The sequence below is a fragment of the Phasianus colchicus genome, chromosome 5 (assembly GCF_987193195.1).
Source record: "Phasianus colchicus chromosome 5, bPhaCol1.hap1.1, whole genome shotgun sequence".
NCBI lineage: Eukaryota > Metazoa > Chordata > Aves > Galliformes > Phasianidae > Phasianus > Phasianus colchicus.
The window spans coordinates 37,570,308-37,597,643 of NC_143440.1; the positions used below are offsets into that span (position 1 = coordinate 37,570,308).

The 27,336-nt window shown below is 37.7% G+C and overlaps 1 long non-coding RNA gene across 1 annotated transcript; it reads left to right on the forward strand.

Moving 5' to 3' along the window:
• Nucleotides 1-26,489, forward strand: LOC149917861 (uncharacterized). The gene is made up of 4 exons (XR_016467303.1): nucleotides 1-1,167; nucleotides 19,557-19,678; nucleotides 22,011-22,127; nucleotides 25,856-26,489. It is a non-coding gene; the product is annotated as an uncharacterized LOC149917861 (long non-coding RNA).
• Nucleotides 26,490-27,336: the final 847 nt, after the last annotated feature.

Genomic DNA, 27,336 nt, shown 5'->3' on the forward strand with positions numbered 1-27,336 from the left:
TTTTGTCTTGTTCTTAGGGAAGAAATTGTTGGCTAGTGTGGCAGGCCTCATTCTCCAATTTGACTGTTGTATACATGTGAAATTGTCTTTTGTTGTGGGGTTTGCCTGCTGAATGAGATATCCTTGCCTTCATAAGCTTTCTCTTCTGAAGTACACCAATTTCTGGTTAGCTAGTGTGGGCTTATGTCTGGAAATGAAAATCTAGCTTTCAAATCTTTTGAGTTCTATGTTTTGGAAAACAGAAGAAGAAGATAGCCCATGGAAATTACCTAAGGAACTTGTGACAACAAGTATCTTTTTCATTTATTGAGTTATGAAATGCATGATCCCTTTTCATGTGCAAAGGAAGTACAAGACAACTCAGTAAAAATGGTAGAGTAGTTATTGCCTAATGGCCATGCCTAAGAGTTTTTTTTACTGTATTAAACTTGTCTCACTTATTTAAAAAAAATTTACACCTTCTTTTTCTGAGTTGTGCTTTATTCTTGGTTATATTTTCATCGTGTTATGTATGTACGTCTCGTGTTATGTTAAGTATGACTCTATGCTAGTATTGTTTGTCAGAGTATCACAGCAAAGAGGTTGCTATGTCAGTACTGATATTCTTGTCCCTCCTGGATCTAGAGGGCAAATTGTTCTGGAGCTGTGAGAAGTCATTCATTCTCCTACAAAACAGGACCATGCTGATGGACTTCTACAGTGACTTTTAAATTCTTTGTCAGTTGTGTTTAAGGGAACATCAATCCTTAAAATCTGGCAATGTATTTTAATCATAATGTATGTTTTTTTTCTGTTGTGCAGATTCCAAGTTATGTGGTATGAATTGTGTTTTAACTTTGCTTTATGTTTTCAAGAATTTTTTGAGTGCCTATCAATGTGGATCTGGTGATACATGTTTTCTTAGCTTATGAAAAGTCAGACTTCTAATTAGCTGCATTTTCTGAGAATGCATATGTGTATGCGAACTGTTGAATCATGGCCTGAACCACTAATTGATCACCTGAGGCAAGCACTGCATCAGCCATGGGAGCAATTCACCTGTGTGACTGGAAGGGGTGGAGCTCCACATCTCCTAGACCCCTTTTAAGAGCTGACTGCCACTGGGGAAGGGTCTCTTTCTGGAGGTTGCTCAATTTGGAGTTGTTTTACTGTGAGCCTATGGCACAGGTGAGCTTTTCATTTATTTTTGATTCTCTCTTTTCACCTTGATAATTTTCCTAGTTATACAACCTGTAAAATACCAGCCTTACCACATCTCTCTGCTAATTGTATATTTGTTCATTGTACGCGTATGTATTTCCCTGTTTTTATGTCTGTATCTGAGGCAATAAAAAGCACAGAATTCCAGTTTTTTCTTTGTGTGTAAGGTTTAATCCAATGACTGCTGAACTCATCCTTTTTGTGAACTTTAAGACTTGTACTTATTGCAAAGGTGTTGTGAAGAGTTTATTCTTATATAATGAAGTTTATTATTTTATCAAGGATTTTGTCTGTCTTTACGCCCTAGCGGAATACAGTGTTAGGCATCCATGAGACCCTCTAAACTGAATTCTGAATGTTTGGGTTTGACGTATAGGCACAGCCTGACCTGCCTGAAGAAAGTTACGTGCCAGAGAAGCATTTAGTGCATTTGTTTTGTCTTAGAATGTGAGAACTTGGTTATGTATGGCCTGTGGTCTTTAGTCCCGGTCTTTTTTTGTTTTTAAATGTAATATCAAGAACTATTGTGCTGACAGTATCAGTCCAATACTCAGTCTTATGAGCTTGAAGTACAATGCAATCAATGATTACATGGAATCCTTTCAAAAGAGGACTAAGTATGTTATATCACTCTAAAATTCCACATCCTTCCCTTGATCCTTTACATGAAGATACATATTTCACTGCTATGTGGTGAATGCTAAGGGAATGTTGATACTAATCCTAGCCTTACTTTCCTTTTTGATAAAGCTTTTAAAGAACTGTGGTGAATCTTGACAGAGGATTTAACAGCTTGTCAGGCAGTGTCCTACACAGGGAAGCAACAGTTAAAACTGGTACTTGTAGTAGTTGGGGCACCTTAAAAGCCCATACCTCATCAACCCCACTCAACTCCTTATTTTTGCTGGTTTCAGTTAGCATACCCTTTTCCCTCTTTGTTGGAAGAAACTCAAAAATTCTTCTGGATCCCCCTGGAATGATAATGCAGATGGACCACCTTGGCTGTTTCAGAAACTTGCTGTGCAACAATAGAGACACTCAGGGTGCATCACCCACACTGCTTAGCATTGCACCTGGAAAGAACTGATTGTCAGTCTGAGCATCTTCAATGGGAGGGTCTCCAGGGTGTTCTGCTGCCTCTATTGTCTCAGCAATATTTTAGCAATGATTGCTGGTGTTGCAAATTCTCAGTAGCTTGGAAATATGGCTTTAAATAATGGAAAATGCAATTGAAAACTTGAGAAGGAGGGGGGAAAAAAAGAATGCTTAAATGAGCTAAAGGTTGCAAAACCACAGGGAAAAGTAAACACTACTTCTTGACCCTGGATGTTAATCTGAATAAAAACAGAGTTCAAGGCTTGCTATGAAGGATCAAAGAGATCAGATGACTAACTAGCAAGAATAAAAACAAGGATTAGAAGTGGCAGATGGAAACCTGAACAGGAAAGCAAATGAAAGCTTTCTGCTGCTGAAGAGGCTTGGCTAAAAGGATCAAACCACACGAAGAATGAGAGCTTCAGACACAATGTAAATGAAATAATACTTGCAAAAGTCTTGGATTGTAATAAAGGAGGTTGGCTGCCTAAAACCATACTCAAAATGCTTGTCTCTGCTATTTGGCTTTCATGGAATTTTTCTGGTGAGTTTAAGTTTGGTTAGAGGAGAGCACTGAGATTCAGGAAGTGGACTAAATGACATATTCTCTTGGAATTCATGAGATTTGTACTGTGCATATGTTAGGATCAATTGTATCTGCTGCATGTTCCACATCTCCAAGTGGCTGGTGGCCAATTAGGGGGTGAATGGTAGGAACAAAACTAAATGGGTTAATACACACCTTCACAAATAGCACATGAGCACCTCTCTTCATGGTTGATGTCATCCAGGCAGTGTGGGTGCACTGAACTCTGGATCCGTTAATTCAGTTGGTGCTGCTGAATTGCTACCCACCCCTTTACAGGCAAAGCTGCTAATATGTTTGTCATTGCAAAGTAATGTAGCTGTCTGATGAAAAGTGTCTGTGAGGGAACCACATCCTGCTTGCTGACTGCAGCTCCTGCCCAGTTTTGTTGTGTTGACTGCAAAAGCTAATGCTTTTATCTCAGGATTCAAATAGGCCACACAGTGGGGATTTTACCTGCTTTTGGTGTCATCATTAGGTATAAAGTATACGAGACCACCACCATTTCTGCATTTTGGATCACGGCTGTCTTCAGTTTGAAGCCCTCCTGGCTATGCAGGCAGGTGGCATTGTTTGGACTTTTTCTTTGGGCAGCTATGTTGTGTGCTGGGATTTGTAGCACTGCTGCCTCCTAGAGCTCTTGTGCAAGTATTGGTGGCTAGCACTTCTTTCTAGCACTGTTCTCACACTTTCTGGGATCTTGCATGAAGTTTCCACTGTTAGCAGGGCTCATGAATAAGCAGGTAAATATGCCACTGCTAGGCACAGCAAGGAGGAAACAGTGCTCAAATACTCAGTAGCATTGTGAGAGGGGGTGAGGATATAATTACACAGAAAACAACAGTGGTGGCAAGACCTGCAGATACCCATTTTCTCTGCTACTTATTCTCAAGATACCATTTCAGTGATCTGAGGATCCAAACAGCTCGCTATAGGAAGGGGCAGGAGCTTGATCTTCTGTGACATCCCAGCTGCACCTGTGACTTTCTGTGGGGTTCTATGATGTTTGTTGTCCCTCCTGTGGTCACTGGGTCTGAGTGTGGCATTCTTCACCCCCCTCCTGTACGGGGCATGCTGCTTGTGGGATAGCGAGCTCAACCTAGTACTGCTTTGTGACATACTGTTGGGGTGAAGCATTCTGAGCCTTGCTGCACAGAATTAATTCAGGGCAACTTCTCTGAATCATTCTGAGGATGGGATTAGCTCCTTGGTTTTTACTTTGTGAGAGATGTATATGGATAAGGAGGGTGATGGAAAATTACCTTTTTCTTACCCATTGATCTGGTCCTGCATACAGCATGGGTTGTAACTGTGCAGTAAAGCCAGAGCTGAATTTGATTTTTTTTTTTTTTTGTAAAAAGATTTCTGAGGTAAACATCACAGATTCCAGGAGACTGATGGGTGTGCGGGGAGGGGAGTGGGAGGAAGAGTTGTTCTTTCCTGGGGGGTTCATTTTTATATCTGAAGAGTCTTGAAACATCATTGCAGAGGATGGTCCTTGAACTCTGCAATCAGGTGCAAATATAAACCACTGTGAGTGACACAGAATGGAAATAAATATTCTTTGTAAGGCTGGTTGAAAATTTGTGTGAAAAAATTATTCAGTGTCAGATCAGAAAGTCAGTAATAAATTCCCCCCCCCCCCCCTTTCTTAACATATACATTAAGAGCACTGAGTTTCTTGGCAAAACCTGAATGTGCTGAAACCCAAACTGACACTTGAGGTGGTAATTTTTTAGTTCATCTCTGGTGCTGCTGAGATTAGAGTTGAAAATTACAAAGTGACTTTAAAGAAATGTAGCTTTTGTTAGAATAAAAGCTTTGAGTAACTGCCAAAGTTACTCATATGTAGGAGTTCCAAACTGGGAACTATGGTCTGTTTGCCTGCTTTTCTGTCTGAGCTGTTCTTCCTTGTCTGTTACACATCCACAGGGCAGTAGGTAGGAGGGCTGGAAGCAATGGACATCTCATCTGGTAGGGAAAATACCTATCTCAGGCTAGGGCACCTCATCCCCAGTGTAGTGTGGCACCATGAGTCACAGTAACAACCTTTCCAAATCAGAATTTCCCCCAGTTCTGACAGTGACTTCCTAAGCTCCCTTGACTAAGTCTCTGTCTCAGTTTCTTTCCATTTCTCATTTGCTATTTAGGTGGCAGACTCAACGGGGGAAATAGTGTCTCTCCCCTGATGTATTTGTATAGTACTGAACTCAGAAGATCAATATTCTTAATTACTGTTCAGATATGGATGCTCTACAAATAATAATTAATTAGGCATTTAATCACCATCAATATTTACGTAACTTTGCAAACGTTTCATGTGAAAGTTTTATCTAAGTATCTAGTAGGAGTTTTCCCATGTATTTTTATAATGACAGTGTTACCAATCTCCATAAGGGAAAAAGCAATAGTTATTGCTGTAGTTTGAGTTTGAAAGTGGAAATTGCCTTGATGGCCAGCCATAGGAGCAGCATGGCAGGAAGGTGTGCTCAGGGAGCTGCAGTACTGTTGGCCCTTCTCCCTGCAGCCAGATTACTGTAGGAGTTCTCAGTGCTGTACAGGGAACTAGGCAAGGCCATTTTATATGATGGGCCACAACAAGCAATGCTACAACGAACAATGGTTGTAATGAGATTGCTGTGATCTTCAGGCTGCTCTCTTCTGTTGATGGTGTTCTTATCACTACTATGCAACAGAAAATACTGTCTTTGAGAAAGCATTCCGTGCCTTAGCTGTGACTTTCATTTGAAACAAACATGGATTTTTGTTGGCAAAGTTTAGATTGAAATGTAGAAAAGGTGAACATGATGAGATTGCATTTGCTGTTTGAGCTGTAATAGTTTATACTTGGTATTTGCACTTTTTTATTTCATGTGGTGATTTTGAGATTTGCTGGAAATGGTTATCTTCAAATTTGGTTTGCTGGTCCCAATTATTCCAAATGATTGCGGGGCTTTGCCTCCCCCAGTGGACCCACTAATCTGTCTCAACATATTCCATGCATAATTTTTGCTTTTAGGTTAAATCATTTCCCAGGATAATCAAAAACTCTATCTTTTAGTTGCATTTCTAAAAACTGCATAGGAGTTATGAGAGGGGTGGGAGAACGTTCTCCTTCCTGCTCTTTCTCCCCTTTTTAGGTGATAAGTTGTTAAAAACTCTGTACTGCTGCTACAATCCAGTGAAAAGTTTCTCAAAGAATATGAAAACAGTTTTGTCACTAAAATTTGCACATCCCTTGTTTGCTGCTTGCCAGCAGAGGGCTGGACAATTTCTTCAAAAGAAGTTTTCCTCTGCATTCTTAACATTCAGCTTCTTGCAGGAGTGTTGTCCAGCTTCTTGTTTTCAAGGATGTGCACATGAGCCAGCAGTGTGTGCTTGCAGCCTGGAAGGCCAACTATATCCTGTGCTGCATTAAAAAAGGGGTGGCCAGCAGGGAGAAGGAAGTGATTGTCCCCCTCTACTTGGCTCTTGTGAGAACCCATCTGGAGTACTGTGTCCAGGCCTGGGGCCCCCCAATACAGAAAGGACATGCAGCTCTTGGAGCGGGTCCGGAGGAGGGCCACTAAGATGATCAGAGGGCTGGAGCACCTCTCTTATGAGAAAAGGCTTGTTTAGCTTAGAGAAGAGAAGGCTTTGGGGAGACCTCATTGTGGCTTTCTAACACTTGAAGGGAGCATAGACAGGAGGGGGTATGACTGTTTATATGGGTAGATAGTGACAATACAAAGAGGAATGTTAAAATCACTGAGACACGGGAGGTTTAGGTTAGATATTAGGAGGAAGTTTTTCACACAGAGGGTGGTGACACACTGGAACAGGTTGCCCAAGGAGGTTGTGGATGCCCCAACCCTGGAGGCATTCAAGGCCAGGCTGGACGTGGCTCTAGGCAGCCTGGTCTAGTGGTTGGCGACCTGGCCCATGCAGAGGCATTTGAAACTAGATGATCTTTAAGGTCCTTTTCAACCCAGGCCATTCTATGAGAATATAGCACTTTGTACTGTTTGGTCCTGTTTTGTCAAAAGATTTAAAAGGTTCTATTAAGATAAGAGGTAGTTCATGTGAAAACTGCAATTGTGGGAACAGACATGAGGGGGAAAATAAACCAGTTTTTTTTTGTTTATTAAACAAGGTTTTGGGTTTTTTTTCGAGCATCTCACTGACTCGGTGGTCTGGCTATTAGCTCCTCCATCCCACCGCACTGATTGCATTTTCACCAAAATCCTACTGCCTGAAACTGAGCAGCAGTAGAACATCACCAGTTCTTCCTGTGAATTGACCTTTTCTCTTCCTCAAGATTTCTGGAAGAAAGCAATTGTGTTACCTAATTTGTGTCTTTCCTTGCCTGTCTGTCTTTTTTTGTGCTATTATTGCTCAAAAGCGGTGGTGAAACTTTCTGATCTGTGTACTTTCAAAAGTATCTTTTTTTAGACTTACTCACTTTGGCGTGGGCATAACTAGGTAAAATATAATTATTTAATTGAAAGCACAATAGCATGTAGAAAGAAGATATTTAATCCAAGGAACAAGTGTGTACTGTTAATTCAATGGGGATAAATCAAAGGTGTGTTCTGCAAGTGAGCTCTGTTCCATGTTCTACTTGGACAATGAATGGGTCTGTGGTGTGGAAGGGGGTGGCTTCGAGCAAGCTTGTCACTGGTAATCACCACTAAGCTGGAGCTATTTGGCATGCTGATTCTCTTAATTTCAACTGATCAGAAAGTGCAGCCAAGTTCTTTTATGAAAGTATACAATAAAATAAGAGATGCCTCTCTACAAACTTTAAACAATTAGAATTATCACAGGGAAAAAAAATAAACAACTATTTGGAAGAAAAAGGTGTTATTCTGTCAGGAGGATATGGGAGACTGCCATTGTGGTAATTCAGAGAAAAGGTACTGGGTGGAACGCAGCCGTGCATGCTGGAAGCAGAGAAGCAGAGCTGCAGCAGGAGAGGCAGGAGTGCTCTGAACAGAGCTGCGTTGCCAACGCAGCCCTGAGAGGAAGCCAAGACCGAAATTCTTTTGAGCAGATTGCTGTTTGAAAAGGCAAGCTTGGAAATGTGCCCAGGTGAACTGCTTCTTGTCTGTTCCTATTGTGTTTAGAGAAGCAGAGAGATATGTACATTCTTTGCATATAAAAAGAGTTGTAGTGAAGAAATATCTGACTCAAATCATAAGCTTCTCTGCCTAATAGAAAGAATACAGCAAATCCCAAGCATTGTCATTTATGAACAGAAGGAAAACAACAAAATAAAGAGATGTAAATAGGTATGAGTCTTCCACTGGAATGATCCACTAGTGGTAAACGATGTTTCTACACAGGAATATTTTCATTAGAAACTGCTTTTCTGTGCGTGTTTTTAATTTAACCATGATTTAAGTGGAGTTGGTGTGACCTTAGCTGCAATGTGCTATTTTATCTTGGCTGAAAAAAAAATGTGAACTTAAACTCCATGACAGTGAATTGTCTTCAAGGGTCAATGTTTGGGTATCCACTACTGCAAAAGCTTGCTGGAGAACTTCATCTCTCCTTAGCGAGTTTCACAAATTTCAGTTCTTCCTGCTTTCCCCCAATTCCCTGTGAGAAAAGAGGCAAGACGTCCCTCCAGAGTTTGAATTAAAATTGATCAACAATGCATTTTCTGCTGAAGGCACAGTATAGAAGCATAGATAAATCACATCAAATTTGGTTAAGATTTTTTATTTGATTTAAAAAAAGGGGGGGGAGGGGGAGGGGGTTGAGAAGCTGAAAAACTTCAGTATTTTCTGAGAATGAACTTGGCTTCTCATTTTAAAATGGCTTTTGGATTTTGAAATAGACAGATTTCAAGAAAATTTGTCTTCATTAAAAGACATTAAATAGTCCAAAAGATTAAAATAAAATTATTTTCTCATATGCGTCATCTTTGGAAATATTATTTTATTAATTAGGTGCTCTTTCTCAAAAATATGAAACACATGTATTAGGACCTGTTTATTCTATGTATACAGAATTTTAAGCAATCCACACTCCCACAGCATCCTCTCTGCTCAAACCTGTGTCAAACACATCCAATTATTTTTTTATTTTTATTTTTTGTGGAAATTGCAGACAGGTAGTTTTTCTCAGAGTGCATTAAATTTACTTAAAATTGAATTTAGAGACAGGAATCAAAACTTCATTAAAAAAAATAATCAGTCAAATGTGATGACAAGGATAAAAAGAAGTTGGAAATATAGTTGAAATTCTTTAATTACTACTCTTTTTTTTTTTTTTTAAACCAATGTTTAACATGGAAGTTGTTTTAAAAATAGGATAGAAAAGGCTTGTTTTTCAAAACTCTTTTCCCCTTGTTTAACAGCTCAGCTTTTGAACTCAAAAACCGAAACTCAGTTCTACCTGCCATTCTTTTGCCTCTGCAGCTGTCAGGCAACCTTTGCAGGTGTTAGGCTCTGAACTAGCGAGTCTAGCAATGTTAGGTGTATGACAGTCATTAGTTTTGACATTCACCACTCTAAACTCAATAGCAGAGCTGTGCCCACACATTTCAGCAATCTGCCCTGCACTTGGTGCCAGTCTGGCAGGAGCTTCTTGGTGCAAGGCCTTGTTTTCACTACTTCCCAGTGTCTAGGTGGGCACTGCTGTGCCCAGATCTTTTCTCTACCAATGGCTTTAGTTAATGGATATTTTCCCAAGCTCCTCTCATTAAAATAATGCTGAGGGCTGTTTCTGGTCCTGATTCTTTAAATACTGTGTTTCCAAATATTACAAGAACATCTCAAAACAATCCCTATGATGTAAGCACTTGCTCTGAGGAGGTAGGTGGAGTTGCATTAGATCCTTTGTGTTGTTCAGCTTAAAGGTTTTGTTGTTTTGATGAGTTTAATGTTCTTAACAGCTGATGAAAAAGCTATGAGCAATTAGAAACTGTTTCTATTAAAATCTCTCGCATGTCTTTTAATGTTAGGTTCCTATTTCAGTTTGAGGTGAAAAGAACCTTTGTACTAACGTTCAATTTTTATGCTGCTTGTGCTAAAGAGGCCTTTGCAGTGATACTTTTTACTAATGACACTGTCAGTCACTCCTTGTGGTCTGAGTGATTTACTTGTTCTAAGATGAACTGAGCATTACTTACACCTCATTTATTCTTCATGTTTAACTTAAGAGTTTTGATTTGAGAAAAATCCATTTATAAGTGAGAGCCAGACTAGCTTTATCCATTGCGTTGCAAGAATGCCTTTTTTTTCAAGGGGGTCATAAACCCAAGAGGCTGAGGCATAACTAGAACATTAATTGCCAGTGATTGACCTGCTTTTCCAGCTTCTCTATAGTGTGTTATTCTCCTTACTTCACTGACTTACCTGTCTTCCTTACTTTTGTAACAGCCTGTGTTATTTACAATGTTATTAGCTATTTGTATTGTTATTGATAATATAAATACTCATCCTTTCCTAAGACATGCTGGAAAGGTTTTTGGGACTCTCCCAGATAACTGAAAAGTCAGTTAGAGTGGCACTCACAAAACTTATAATAGACCCAACCACTTCAGAAATGACGTCAGTATGCAGGGAATGGAGACAAAGGTTTTGGGATGCCCAGTCACATCAATTTCTAGGTGAGGATGGGACACCTAGGATAGATTTGGATTATTCTTCAGGTAAACGTGTGGTGACACAGCAGTGGCAGGAGAGGTTTGGCCAGATAAACTGCGTGAATTTGTTTCGGTACTACATGGAGATGGGATGGGTGACCTCTGAAGGTCTCTTCCAGCTTCAGCAGGAGAAGCCTTGACTCTTTCTGTCCCACCACCTCTCAGTGAGGACAGCCCAAACAGCTGAGATGGAAGCTGGGTGTCTTTCCACTTCCTGACTCCAATGATTTTGGTTCTCTGATCACCCATCTGTGACATTGGCATTGGACACAACGAAGGGTAATTATGAATTACTTTGAAAGGAGAAAGCATCGTCCCAATTTCCCACTGCAACTCAATGTTATTTCAATTATGTCAGTATGTTTAATCATTCCCCTTTTGTTTTGTGCTGTGTGAACCGTTGTGTAAACAATGGTGCATTAATGGCACCATCATTCCTACTCCTCAGGCTCAGATGTGTAGAGATGGTTGCTTTATGCCCGGTTGGGTGGAGCAGGGGTGTTTGAGAGGTAAAGAGGAACTGAGGTACTTTGCAGGATTTGAGGTTGTGCTGGGAATCCCCAAACTGGCCAGGTGCTCTCAGTATCAGCTGCTGAGTAAGGATTGTTCTTATCTGTAATCTTGAAGGCTGGCACCTGAAGGTTGTCTGAGTTTTGGGTTGGGGTCTGGTTTCTGTGAAAAACCTGCTGAAAAGGCTGCAATAAAATCACAGGTGGTGGTTTTGGGGATATCTGTGTGATGAGATTACAAGCAGTTATCCCAAGAGTAAGATTTTGTGTATATTTGTATTTTATTTGAGAATCCATCTTATTTAGTATTTCTTATGGTAACATTGCCATGTGTTATGCCTATCTTAATTATGAAGTGAATATGAGAAAATTGAATTACAACTGATACTCTGGCAAGTTTTGTTTTTTTTTTTGAGATGATTAATTCTGACCATAGACTATGCAAATAATACTGAATGTTAAATAATAACTTTGTTATAAATGTTAACATTTAGAGGGAAAAAAGGGGGGGAAAAAATACAACATTGAAATAATGGCAGACAGCATAAATTCCATGGAACAAAATTGCTCTTATCAATGAAAATCTTGTCATTTCCCTTAGAGAAGCCAGATATTATTTGGCTTTTCACCTCACATTGTTTATAGTATGAAAATATGTTTCTGCTACATATTACTGGAGAACTAGAGTACAAGATAATCTCCTCTGTAAAATGGCAGGCTTTTGTTCAAAATGTCTGCATTCATTGGCTTTATCTGCCTTATCATCTCTTTTCCTCTCTGATGAGTGCAAAATGTTTGGGTAATTTGCTTTGACCAGATCTGTCTGTGAGATCTTAAGTGGAAAAACTATTTGCATACTTAAGAATCCTGAGAACAGAGAGTGGCATTATAGTTGGGGATTTGGTCGGCTTCCCCCCCCTCTATGCTGGGCCAAGAGAGACACTTTACATTTATATGTAGCAATTACCATTCCTAATTTTTCTAATTAAACTGCCTTGTGAAAAATTTAATGTATAAAATGAAATGGAGGCTGCCAAGCTGATCTGCTTTGCTCTTTGCCTTACTCATTTTTCACATACCAGCTCCCAGAAGTTGAAATAGATTTTTTTTTTTTTTCTCATACTTTGACTTTTTAAAAAGTCGTTTTGGAACATATCTTCTTTCAAAAAATACAGTATCCATATGAATAAGTTTACTGAAACTGATTTTAAAAAATAATAATTTAGCAGCTGCTTCCTTAAGTTGTTTGTTTTTTTTGGAGGGGGGTGAGGGGGGATAAAAAATACCAATACAGAACACTATGAATTAAGTTACTGACAAAAAATAATTCTACTCAGAAATACATGTGCTGATAGATTTTGCTGAGCTGGCCAGAAGCATGAATGTGTTTGACAGAACATACCCATCTGCTTGCAGTCAGGACCTCCATTCAGCAGAGCAACTCACTGAATAAAGCCCACCACTGTGCTTACACACACACAGACAAGTTCATGGGAAATGACCACCTTCTATTTTGCCTGTGATTATTATTTTTTTTTTTTTAACAAATCAAAACTAACATGTAGTGTTAGCAATTTTTTCTTCATTTGTATTTAATCATCTGAGTGCAATTCAGAGGCTGAAAGAGCAGCAGTGTTAATTGGAAGTATTCACTCTGAAAGACTGCAGAGCAGAGAGTAATAAACTCAAATTGGAAGTGGCAGGATGTTTTTGCTGATAACACTTGTGCATATTTCATTATGCTTTCTGACCCTGGTAGAAGGTAAACTATAAAACTTGTGATTAAAAATATGATTTTTTACGTATTAAATGCGTTTTATAATGTTATGGCTGTTGCTGATGAGAATTGAAAAAGATCCATTCACTTCCCCTAACAGTTTCTGACTTTTTCAGGAGGCTGCAGAGTCTTGAAAAGTATGGGAATAAAACAACATTTCTTCTAGTCTCCAGTGCTTGGGTTCCAGATGAGTTACAAAGATATGTGAAATAATGTCTTAAAATGAGATCGTTGTTGTTCAGGAGTGAGATAACGCACTTCTACAAATTCTATTTCAGAATGTTCCCATGTGACTGACAAACTGCTGCATACCAGATCATAATTATGTTGAGAAACATGGAAATATTTTATATTTAATTCCCATTGTCATTAGTACACCATATGTAACTTTTTATGTGGATTTATGATCCTAGTTTTGCAGGTATTAATTGTGCAGTCCTTTGTTTTTGTGAATTTCAGTAATAATACAGTACTCTGCCTGAGTTTTCAGGAGTGTTAATTCTTTCCTAATGCTCAGGCTCATGGGAAAGAGTTTGCTTCCTCTGAAATGGAACCAGCTGTGACGGTGAGAAAATCAGATCTTATGTCCAGACGCTTTATAATTTAGATTTGTTTTTTAAGCTACTGAAAAAGTGCAGTCTATGGGCAGAAAAATCTCCTTCCTTAAAATCAGCATTGCGAGTGAATTTAAAGTTGTACAAATGGATTTGAAGTTTGATGATAAGAAAATTGATTGGAGATTGTACATTGTGAATACATTAGGTTTGTAAAGACAAAACATGCATGAAGTGCAATTACTGCTAGTGTTGCTATATTAGTATGAATGTTAATAGCATGTTTGTTTTTGAAATGGGTTATGCATTCTGGTAAATGTCTGCTTGAATCTAGTCATCTGTGTATCACTTGTCTAAGTACTCTCATTTAAGATGCCATATCCCTTCTTGTAGCAATAAAGGGGTAAAGCAACATTAATATTAAATAATTAGAAAAACAAAAGGGGAATGATTAAACATATTTACATAATTGAAATAACACTGAGTCGCAGTGGGAAATCGGGACAATGTTGTCTCCTTTCAAAGTAATTCATAATTCAGATTTTTAATTATGGCATATTCATTCATTTAAAGATGATTCTGGATGAGAGGGCCACTAATGAAATACAATCATTAGCATCTAAACAAAGTAATTTAGAAAGTCTCCTTTCGGGGAAAAGATTTCTAGAACATCATCAATCACACAAGATATGCAAAAACAAGCAATTAAACCACACACAAGAACTACAACAACCTTATATATTAGTAATGTACACATGAAAACATAACTGATTACAATGATTAGAGTAGGGTAGTGTGGTTAATTTGTATGTTATGTAGCAATTTCATGGAAGAATGTACCAGGACAGACTCATCACACAACAAATGAATGCCATGTCATTGATATATGTTTTAAATAGACTAATGTCATTTCAGTTCGTGCAAAGTTATCAATAAAAAATCCAGCGACACAAATCTGGAGGTGCGTCCTTCACAGAAGCATAAATACCCCATTGTGCATCTGCAGGCTGACTTTTGGTTTCAGCTATGATTTTGTTTGGGATTTTTTTGTTTCTGTTTTTCTTCTCTCTCTCTCTCTCTCTCTCTCTCTCTCTCTTTTTTTTTTTTTTTTTTTTTTTTGGTGTTTGCATTGTATTTGGTTTTGTTAAGATGGCAAAATAAAGGCTTAGGAAGGTATTTCATGAGAGAAGCAGGTGTTGCATTAGTTTCTCATTAACTACTCAAGTCCTGCTTTGGGCTTATAGCAACAGAGTGCTCATAGATCTAAATGGGTCAGTGATTTACTGGGTCTTTCCATATACACAATTACAATTCATTAAACATGCAGCAGCATTAAATGGACAGAGTAATTCTGCATGACTTTTAGTGTCTGTGCACAGTGTCCTGTTAAAGAGAGACACAAAAAAAACCTGGCTTAAATACCTTCTTCTTTTGGTTAAATCATAATCTTGTTGGAAACTTGCAACATTTCCTCCTCTCTTAAAGAAAAGGCAGAAATAGCTGTGTGTGTGTGTGTGTGTGTGTGAATGCAGGGAGCATCTTGCCACAGAGAGCCTGGTGCAGTTGCTCTGCCTTTGATAACCACCAGGCTTAGAAGCCAAAATATGTTCTATTGGGTACTCAAAGGATAAAAATACTGGTTAATTTTCAGCAGTGCTCCTTCATTTGACTTTACAATTTATAGCAGCGAACATTAATGCAAGAATAGCTTGGTCGAGGAGGAGTTTAAAATTAGAGCACCTCTTCTCATTAGCCCCAGCAGCCTGACCCAGGGTGAACTGAGAAGTAATTTGCCGCCAGATCCTCATTTTGCTTCTGTTATCACTCCTTGTAAATGAAGCGCAGCAATTTATTGTAGCACCTCAAGGAGTCAAGAACATAATGTGTAAAACACATACAAAAAAAATCTTTCTTCACATTCATTAACACCCAGCACACAGAGGCTGTTCACTTTTCACTCTAATGAAGGAGGGGGATCTTAAATCTAAAGCTTTCCAGCCTGTGAAGAAGGCCTCTTCAGGTCATTAGACAGAAGCTGAGTTGGACTGAAGAAAGGTCATTGACAAAAAAGGGAGAATGGCAATATGATGAAAAATAGAAAATGGATAAAAGAAGAGACTTTAGAAAGCTCAGAGAATGGAAAGTACATTTTTGGCTTCAGTGATCAACCCTTCTTGTCTATGTTCATTTTCTGTTGTAGGCGAAGAAAAGAATATCTGGCTTTTTATTTAGCTGGGAATTGCTCTCATGTTTGGTCAATTCTCATTTCATCACCCTTGATCTGACCTTGCAGGAAGCATTAATAGGATTATTTTTAAGGGAGCTTTGTCTGCTGCCCGTTAATTCAGCTCTTCATTTTGCTCTTTTTTATTAAAAACATGCTGTCTACTAGATTTTAATGTATTCTGATTATGTAACTGACAATTTCCCCATAGGGAAACCTTTTGTCTCTCCCATCCTGATTAGCACTTTGAGTTTATAGCTCTCTATTAACATCACGTTCAGAAGTATTAGGAAGTGTCTATATGCAAATTAATTTATATTGGTAATAGAAATAGAACTTAAAGAGAAGCCAGAATCACACTGGACACGTGCTGAATGCACAGTAAAACTGTACTTTGGGCTGGAGGTTTCCTAAGTCAAGAGGCGTAGAATCTTGTAGAAAATGCCTTTTTGTATCATTCATCCAGCCTTCGGTGACTGTATCCTGCAGTCCTGTAGCAATCACTACTGGGCAGTGCTTTTCTCCATTAACGCAGACAGCTTGTGCTGATATATTCTGTTACTGACATAAAAGTATGTCATTGACACAATAGAGATGTATTTTTTTGTGTTATCTTGTTTGTTATTATAGATGAGAAAATATTATTTTTTGCATATTTTCTTATGCTTGCCCACATCCCATTGCTGAATGTTCCCTTTATGTAACTTAATCTTATGTATTAGAGTGTATACATTTTGCAATAAATGCTTTCCATTTAGCTAACAGCATGAGACCATTATCTTGTGACAAAACTCTGTTCCAGTGAAGCCTCTTCATTAAATAAGTAATCAACCTTTACTTACAACAGAAACTGGAATTAGTAATATATAAATATATGATGCTGAAAAGCCACCAGTTGAAAACAACATGACCTACATCAAATTTTATCATATTGTTCTAATCCTTCTGGAAATTGATATGCAGTAATGTGCCTCATGCAGTCTTAGACAAACAGACAAAAAGTGCTAGAAAAACAAGACAAATGGACTGTCAACATCCACAATATATCCAAGAGATGGAAAAACTTATTTTGGAACTCTACTAGGGTTTGTATTAACTTTCCTTTAAAATGTACCCTTGTGAATTATGCATGTAAATACTACAACTCTGTATCCAAAGCTGCAATCTGCTTTATTTATTGCTGAGCTGGAATAGCAGTCTTTCAGAAAGTGATCCTTCACATTACTCCCAGTTCATCCTGCTTTGCTGTTCATCTACTCTCTTAGTACTGGGTTGAGGTATTCTTTTTAAACCAGGTAGCTTAGCAGGAGGAGGATGGGGAACGATTGGTCAGGCAGGTAGCACCTCTGGGCTGTAGGCACTGACACCATGGTTGGGTGAACAAGGTGCTAGACCTTCTAAATCAGTGCTGCTCTCATGTATTCCCAGTTCCATGAGCTCCTTAGCACTGGTATTCCTAGACACGGATACCCTGAAGTACTTCTGGAGCACCAGTTTTCTCTAATATTTTACATGTAGCATATTGTGAAATATGCTTGTAAAATACAAGTTTTGTGCTGACTTTATAATTATTGCTGAAATTATAGTTTTAACTGGAAGCTACATTCTTTTACTTGTCTGGAACTCAGAAGCATGCAGATGTCTTTCTGAGCACAAAGGAGTATGGTAGAGCAGCAGAGGGCAGAGCTCAACTCTGAAAGGAAGAGGGGAGATGATATTAATTAAGCTTGTATTTAAGTGTCCAGAATGTCCACCTCTAACTGGAAAACTATGGATAAGGTGTGATTCAGAAAAATTAGCTTCCTGACTTTAAAATGAGTTTTTAGTTAGCAAAAGTTGTGGGTACTCCTTTGCATTGCCAGTCCGTATTGCAGCTGGGTATTGTCAAACTAGCAGCTCCTACAAAACAGCTAAGGGCCAGAGCATTAAATGTGAGTAGTAGGTACAAAACAGAATGAATGTTATTCAGAGTGAAGTGCATAGCTACTATACAGATTTGTCACATACTTAGTCACATGCTTATGATCTGAGAGATAGATGTGATGCATGTAATATTTACTCATAACTCTATGAGGTGAGTTTGCTGTGTTCTACTTGGTGTCCAAAAGTAGTCTCTTAATTTCCTTTCTCACTTTTCTAGAACGCGATGAGGTCTCACATACCTTCTACCTCAGAGACATACAATAGACTATAAAAGATCTGATGATAATTAACAGCACTGAATCAGGAACTGCAGCACCTTACAGAAATATCCGTATTTACTGAGTAGTAACTTAAAACAAAGAAAACAGTCTTTGAGAGAGGATGGACAGCCTAGTTTAAAAGTTCTGAAGCCGTGGTTGAGCACATATCCAAAGGAAAGGTATATTTGTTTGAAAATATTCAAGAAAATTTCTCAGAATTTCACTTGGGAAATTACTTGGGGATGTTTTAGTCCTTATTTCTTGAACTGAAATTAAGAAAAAGGAAATTGGGAAGTGGACAGGGAAAAACCTTACAAACCTTACCAAACTCTATTTTTTGTAGTCCAATTACATAAAAAGATGACATTTCCCAAAGGCCAATTTATTTTCATCTAATAGTCTTGGTCCTTTTGGGGTCCCAAATATCTTACTATAAAAAACTGCCAGTGAAGTCATAAAGACATAGTTTTCTCTTATCATTGGATCATTTGGGTGGACAAAGTGCTCAGAAGTATAAAAGTAGTTATTCAGACAATGTGTATTTAAAAAATTTGTATATGTATATATGTATGTGCATTAAAATCGGTACATATACTCTTGCTTTAATTTTATGTGCAGTGCTTTCTGAGCCTAGTCTCCATTCAGAACTTCTCTACCCATGTCCTCTTTTGTTCATCCAGCTCTCGATTCCTTCTTATTTCACTTGCCTGGAGATTTAAAATGGTGAAAGCTGGCTTCTTTTCTACCAGTGTATATATATATCTGGCAGGATATGAGGAGGTTTTATGCTGATAGCTACCCTCTGTGGTTGGGAAGGAAGAGTGAACTGGGAGAGGTTAGTTAACCAATGTGCAGAATGGGGAAATAGTCCATCTCTTGCCCTCTGTAATTCACAGACTATTTTAGACACTAAAATTGTGACAGCTTGCTCTTGTTATAAAGATGTTAACAAGACGAGAAAATGACATTAATTTAATCTATTCTTACAGGTCATACTGAAATGAGTCTGTGATGATACAAAATTATAATAATAAATATGGTAGTAATTTTACAATTCTTTATAGATACCATTCGCAACCCTTTCACATGCAAATGTCCTATCCCATCCTTCACAGCAGTGATTTTTTTTGAGCCATCCAGACTCTAATTCAGAATCTTCTAATAGTTGATTCCATAATTACTTTATATTGCAAGAACAATACAAAATACTATTCCAAATTAGGATCTCAAGACAGCTCTCCTTTTATTTCTCTTTCTCCTGGCCTTCTAGGAACATTTCCAATTTAGACATTTTCCACACTCTCAAAAATGAATTACATCATCAACATTCTTAGCTCATACTACATCAGTAGCTAACGAACAGCAGTATACAAACCCTTCAGTATTGTAAATAATATATATATATATGTAGATATATGATTTAAAGATATTCTAATGTGAATGAAAGTAGCAGTTCTGATTTGTTGGTATTTTCAGTATCTTGGTAAACCTGACACATTAATTCCCAAATACTGAAAAGTTTCATAAATCTGTGGGCAAATGATTATTTAAATTAACATGATTATCAGTTAGTTAAAATTCAGTACTTTTGTAAGTGCCTCAGTCAGTCAAGGAAGAAAAATACTTTTTTTTTTTTTCCCTAGGAAGTATTTTAAAGATTAGTATTAAATTACAGAAAAAAAAAAAAAAAAAGTAATTCTAATCAAATCTGAAAGTTCAAATTCTAATTTAACTTTAAAAAAAAAAAAAAAAAAAAAACAAACCAATAACAGAATTGTATCATCCTTATTTTCAGACTAGTTTATCTCTCAGGAGGACTTTTACCAGTTGGTGTTTATGAGCCACCTGGGCACTGGCAGTTGCTGAAACAAAGCAGCTGATCTGCATCTGTGGACAGGTGAAGGACCCTCAGCTGAGGTGAGCACATGTAGCCCAACTTCAGCAACAACTTCACCATTGTGTATTGTTGAGTTTACACCTTTGTAATCTGCTAGATTCAGAGGGTGGAGCATGGCCCCTGCATTCTGTTTAATAGCCTCAATTACAGGTGGAAAAGCACATGGTATGTAAATCGGTACTCACTAGATGTGTAATAATTGCAAGGTCAGTGTGGACAATGTTTTGTTGAAGTGCTGCTTTAAGTGAATAATTTCAGTGATGAAAGTGTATTTTTTCATATTTGAGAGCTAATGTACTGAATGGGTCTTTCAGAAACATTGCTCCAATTGCACTGTAATGTTAGAAATAGCAATAGCCAAATTTCACCAACTTCAGCACTAAGAGCATATCTTAGCAGATAATGTGACACATAGGTGCCCATAATTGTGCTGGGATTCAAAATACAGTGCTCTCAGATTTTGGATGTGGAGTCATGGGAGAGAAAGCTCCCATGGAAGGTATTTAATAGTTGTAAGCAAAGCAGACAAGGGCAGAGTTATGTTTGCTGGAGGTACTGAAAGCATTACAGAAGATCACTATGGTAGAACAGTTGGTGGGAGCACGTGCTCCCCTTTCAAAAGCAACATTTCAGGATGCCTATGTGGATTTTGAAGAGGATAACCATGATTTCCTTTAAACAAAACTAAATTTATTTTACTACGAGTGCAAGTTAAATGTTACGCCTTCAATTTTTTTTTTCAGATATTTCAAGATATTTCAACTTCCAGTGGCTTATACAGAGTAAGATCTCATGTGATATACTCAGGCAGAAATTCTCAAGACATTACATTTAAAACAGTTTTGAACATGTTTTACAATAGAGTTGCAGAAAGGTCTCCTGTTCTCCTTTGAAGCACCAGTTATTCTTATAAAATTATTAAGCATCAATCTGCTCTTTCATGTAAATGTAAAATCGGTGACTCAGTGCATGCTTCTTGTATGCAGAAGTACTTCCTTGATTTTAGTGAGATTACACTCATGAGGAAATATATATAATAATGAAAAACATCAGCAGTCTTAATAGTTTTGTTAGAAAACAAAAATCTGGCAAGACCATAGCATAACTATAAACAAAGAGGAACATAAACTATAGAAAAACTGTAGTCATGTGACATATTTGAGATCAACAGATTTTATTATTTGTCTTTTTCACCCTGGTGGTTTGTGATGTAAAGGTTCTAAGATGACTTTAAATTAATTTACTCTGTATTCATAATTCTGACTTAATAATCATTAATAATTAGATAACTTTAATTAAGCTGATTATTTCCCATTAACTTCTGTTAAACATCACAGTTGCTCTATTTGCTTAAGTCAATTTCACATTTTCTTCTATGCAAATTATTTCTAATTTATTATGAAATTCAAGAAAGTAAGCATCTGAGTATAAAGGAAGTTTATTGGCAAGGGTCTAATTGAGCACACAGAAGTACCATTATTCTTTATTACCCTCATTATAGTGCAAAAGACTTGAGCTAGCCTTTCAAGAAACACAATTTGTAACTAGATGGAGAAGGTTAGGAAGAAACAAACTCATTTCTCTTTTCAAACCAATGGCAGCATGAGCTATTCCTGGTGATATGTGTTGACTACCTTTTTTCCCTTCACTTCTCATTTTTTCTTCACTATAGCGCAATGATTTTTCATTATGCTTACCTGGCACATAAGGATCCCTGTATAAGACAAGGCTGGGGAATGAAGAGTTGTTAACAAAATGTGCCTCCCACTAAAAGGGTGCATGTTACAAAAAATTGGCAGGGCTGATTTAATGACAAATTTTAGTTTCTTGATAGAAACATGGAACATCAGTTTTATGAATAGAACTGCTCTGAAATTTTATACAAACCAATTTTTAGTGGGAGGATTACTATCAGTTACAGATAGTACTCTGGTTTTGTTTACAAGATCAATTTTTTCTATGTAAAGACAAAACACTTTTTTAATCAAAGGAGAAAACGTGCATAATAAATTGCTCTTACTTTCAAATTCACTTCTTTCTTCAAATGTTTTGTCAGGAAATGAGTATATTATATGCCTTGATTACTATATGCCATGAAAACATGACAAAAGATAAAGCAAATTCAACAAGTTCTTTTGTTTTGTGTTAAAATTATGGCAAGCTTGATCACTGCAGTCATCCCTTTGATAAATTCCCATTGGAATCAATGGTCCTCAGACTGCAAGACCAGAACTCTTTGCGTGTTGTGGAAGGTGATGTTCTCCCTTAAGCCCAAGCACTGTTTTTTATGTTATTCACATTTAAATGCAAATAAGTTATGCAATATAAAATTGTTTTTGTGCTCTTTTGTAGATAACTGAAGTAATTGAAGGAAACAGGGAGACAACTAGACACACTGGAAGCCGTGCGGTAGGATTTGGCCAACTAGCAGACTCATTCAGTTGCACAAACACAAAGGAAGTACACAGGGTAAGGAGATTTTTTTTCAAGCCACCTGTATGCTGTTACTGCATTAAAAAGAAGAACATTTCTGGGTGCTTCTTTTATTCCTGCATTTGGGTGAACAGATTTTTAAGGATGTCTGTTCCCTTCTTATAACAGCCTCCTCCAAATGAGAGGAAAAAAAATGCTTAAAATAACAGTCAGTATTAGAACAGGAGAAAACACATTCACTACATAAATGAAATAATTGTAATCAGAAGAGTGGAGTTATCACATTAAGAGGATTTCAGTGAATAGATGAATTCTGCGTATAACATAATCAAATTGTCAACATTGTTTAGTCTGGTCCTACTTTTATTCATTTCCCAGATTTTCTGATTAATTTAAATCATGGTTAATTGAGTAATGAAACATTCAGGAAAGTTCAGTTTGGTAACGACAATTTCCACTTGTTAATACACATTAGTAGAAAGTCTGAAAGATTATTAAAAGAAAAATGGTATTTTTGACTGCAGATTACTTAAATTCTGAAGCCACTTAAAAGGGGTTGGTAATACCTTGTGCCAAAACCCATGTGTTTGATTTCACATGTTATACAAACAATAGAATTTTGGTTGATTTCCTGAGGAGGAAGAAACCCGGGTTAGGAGAAAGAAATACCTCATTCATTATGATAATTTTATATTAGCTGACATTACTGAGAGAAAGTGAGGAAACAACAGGATGGAGCATTATTACATCATCCTGGTCTGTCAGCTTTTGCCTTCTCCAAGTTCAGTGACCTTGTCTGGGGCTTCCTAGCCCATCTACTGACATTCAATTAGTCCCAGCCCAGAGTCAAGAAAAGCATGAATTCTTGAAGACAGGGAAAACAGACAGTTGTATTAAAGTTGGAAAAGCATAGTGCAAACTTTGGCAAAGAGCATCCATTTGCTTGGTACAAGCAGGTATTGGCAAGCAGATAGCTGCTGGCATCTGCCCAGCAATTGTAAATTGACCCCTTGGCTTAGAAGTTTAATTGTGTTAATGTTGCACTGAAATATTGTTCATTGTCACTAATTGTGATCTTAGTAATCGTTCCAGTGTTTTTTGTGAGAACTTAGTCAAACTGAAAGAAGAGCCTTCCTAAGACTGCTTTTTCTTTATCTCAATATGTATTCATTGACTGGTCTTAACAATGCCAGCTATGAAGTGGTTAGTATAATAAAATACATTTAACCTGATATTTTGATAAAAGATACCATAGAAAAAAATGTAATTCTTTAAAATGGAAGTTGATGAGGCAAAAAAATGGTCAATCTAAATACCATTGATCCAAATGGTAGAGGTGGACAGCTGACGATAGGGTACATTATTCCACTCCACTGGATGAAGTGACTTTCAAGGACTGATTAGCTCCATGTCTGAGAGGGTTAGCCCCCTGCCTGTTATAACAAGTGCCTATGAAAGGGAGAGCTGCTCTGACAACTAGCTATGCCAACCGTGAAGTTATTTCAATACTTTCTCTGCTAACAAGTTGATTAATCCCATCATCATTTTGAAAACCTATTTCGTATTGAATAAATCATTTTCTAATAAAGAGCAGTTAGGAGTGTAAAACTTTGACTTTGTCTCAATGGCATTACTAGCCATACAGCAGATTCTACTCTCTTCAAGTTCTCTGTAATTAAGATGACTTTTTAATGCTGACTGACAAGTTTTATTTAAAAAATGCAGCATACACTAGGCTGATATCCTAGTGGCAACGTTGTATCATGAATCTTCTACAGTGAAGAAATGTTCAGGTTTTACTGTGAGCATCAATGTTAAATGTCTATTATTTCTATTACTTCTCCCCATTTTTTCTTTCGCTTTTGCTATTAAGTCAAATGTAATGTAAGCAAATGATGGCTGGCACATGGCAAATACATCACTGCACATGAAAGATCCAGTATAATGTCTTGCATTTGAGTCATCACATAACTGTTTGAAACGTTTAGGAGAATGTAGACAGCCTGTGAGGAAGAAAAGATATTCCAGTTAGCTATGGAAAGTGTTCACTTATGTGCACAAAAATGTGAAGATCTGAAAAATACAGAGCTTAACACTCAGTGGAACTGCAACGAATCATATTATGAACAGTAAAATGGGTATTTTGTCTCCATAAAACAGTTCCTATAATGACATAGCATTAAAACCATCTTGACGCCCAGGAAAAAAAAGAACCCCGAACAAAAAGATAAAGTGATATTTTTAGTAAGTCCAAGATTTCACAATTGTATAAATACAATCTCAGAAAAAGTGGAATAAGTGCATTGCTAACTACCTTCCTTCCTCTTCATTGTTGCAAATTATTGCATTGTCTGTTTTGGGGGTTAAAAGTAAGTCTTTGTGTTTCCTTGTGTTAGCAGAGATTTCAAGGTGACTGGGCTCCATGTCTAGTTGCAGTAAGCATTTGTATTGTGATCCTGGGGCAGCTCTAGAGCACTGATCCCCAATAAAAGCAATGTGTAATTGAGGACAACTTCCTTAAGCTGCAAGTCAGCAGTGGTACCGTGGGGTGATCATGGAGGGTACAATTCTTGAGAGCATTACGGGCAGGAGAAGCTCTCAGGTGCAGCAGTCTGGGAACAAAGCTGTAGTCCTTTTCCCTCCCTTGTTTGTGGGAGTTCTTACAATATAATGGGGACATGACAAGCCCTGGGCTGGACTTGGCTCTGTGCTCTGCCTGTAGTTTCTGACGTGCATTATCAGTAACTGAGTGGTTAGATAAGATGGTATTTACTTGGGGACTCTGAAAATTTTTATGATATGAATTCAAGTCATTCCACTAAGGGCTATTTTGCATTTTTAAAATCTAATATTCTTAGCTAGTTTCCTCCAGGGCATGAACACACTTAGTTAAATACGGAGCTGGAATTACCTTATCCCTTAAACTAGAGGAAAAGAGCAGTATTGCAGTAATAGCAATGACTAGAAAAGAAGAAAATAAAAGCTGAAAGTTCTAATCAAAACTGCAATCAGAAAGATGACAAATGGCAAAGATTATTAAATTTTCTTTGCTCCCTTGATGAATTTAATAAAGAACTAATCAAAGATCATTAGAAGGCTTTTGTGCTTGGTGTGCATTGTAGCTGGATTGCAATCGGAATTTATGTTTTAGCAGTTATCTAGAGTTGAATTGGATGTGTAAATATAGAAAAGAGATATTTTTAGCTTTTTTCTTTGAAAATATTTGTTGTAAGATATATATCCATTGTATTTTGCTTCTGAGCTTCACTTGGTAAAAGCAGAAAATCTTTCACTGTGATTAGATACTTTAAAATTAATGTCAATGTATAGTTTTAATTTTTAATTATTTTTGATTATTTCCTTCTTCAGATTTTCCAGAAATGTAGAAAAGAATCATTTATTACCTAGAAAATGCATAAGCATTCCAGATGCTACAACTACTGGTAATTTATAGAGAGCCACACTAACATGGAAATTTATCTTCCGCAGATCTTCAGGGTTAAGTTAGCACTCTTAAATTATAAAGGGTTCTTTTAAGTTTCATTTTTATAACCTTTATTTGGTTCTGGAGTAATAGTGCTTAATAGATTTAGGAACTGAAGGTGTCATCTATTTAAATTAAAATTATTGACATTGTGAAGGACACAAGAATTTATTAATGTGTTCTGGTAAGGAATAGGAGAAGGCTATAACAAGGGAGGTATGAGCTTGTCCACTCCAGTGTACTTTGAGGTGTATGCAAGATCCATTTTTCCATCTCACAGGAGCCTGCATGCTGCTCTCACAAATATGTGCGTGACCGTCTGGAATGGGGCATGTCTTTCCTGCTGCTGTGGCTGCTGCTGAAATGCACCATCCACCTCCTCACTGTGCTCACATCCACCGTTAGATCTCCATAAATGTTCAGTAAACATTGACGAATGTCAGTGGGTGCCATTTTCCTCAATTTCATGGAGGAATTCAGTGACACACACCTTTTCTTCATAAACGCTCCCATGTCAGATGCCACTTTGTCAGACTGCCCCTCTACTGCCCTACCACAAATATCTGTCACTGACGTCATGGGCCAATGTCATAAAACAGGAGATACTACTTTCAGAGCAGCCTTCACATCACAGAATTCACTACCCAAGCACCAGTATGTTCCCAAGTGTGCTGCAAGGACACACGTAGTGGAGATATGAGATTTCTTCTGATAGTATTCAGCAATCATTTATTAATTTTTTATTATTTATGTGACTGTACCCATGACATAGCATAGTACTAGAGGAAAGGATTTTAGAGGTGCAGCTTCTTTTGGGTTTCCCTTCCCTGTGGGAAGGAACCTCAATTGTAGACCTGGCTCTTACTGGTGTGTGGAGCCACCACTACCCTCAGTAAAGTGTATTAGTGATTAATAAGCACCATCAGGAACGTGCTCATTTCACTCTTGAATTTGCTTTGGTTTGAATTCAAGTAGCAAGAGATTGTACCTTTCCTTGTCAAGCTGCAGAGCCTATTATTGCAGTTTTGATTCCTACACAGCTGTTTATCTGCTGTCGTGAAGTTGCTCCTTGGTATCTATCCCCTTTAGAGAGAGACGGCATATATAGTCGTCTACTCTAGAACCCATTTACCAGCCATTTAATGCCATGCATCCTTTTTGAATGTAGACTCTAGGTAATCCTTGAGTTAGGTGAATGCAAGACTTTTATTGAAGTCCCAGGTCTTGTGTCCATTCCTCTTCAGTTTCTTCTTTCAGTGGCTTGAAAATCCACTAAGAAATATTTGACCTGTGTCTATTATTCACTATTATTTTGTTGGAAGATTTTCTAAGAGCATCTGAGTGCACAGGCACTGCAGAGGCCAAGGACTGAACATACCCTGAATCTGAGATATTAATAGACTGATGTTTTTCTGTGTAACTGTCATCACTTTAAACCCTTTAGGTCTTCCTTCCTCTTCAAGAGGAACAAAGGACAGTCCAACTCTCCCCAAGAAATTGAAGACTTCCAAGGGGAACAAAGAAACAAGCAATATGAATAACAAATACATTATCATCTCATAGGAGCAGGTGAAGATCCATGTGCCTGAGCGTAGGGTTGTGCCCTTGGGAATTGTGTGCATCCCTCCTTGCAGTATCCAGCACCACTTGTTTCCTACATCCACACAGAGTCAGGGGTACAGGGAATGTGAGGGAAGAACAAAACCTCTGCTTTAGTCTGTGCTCAGCATCAGATTTGCTCTTGCTCTGTCAGAACTGGTG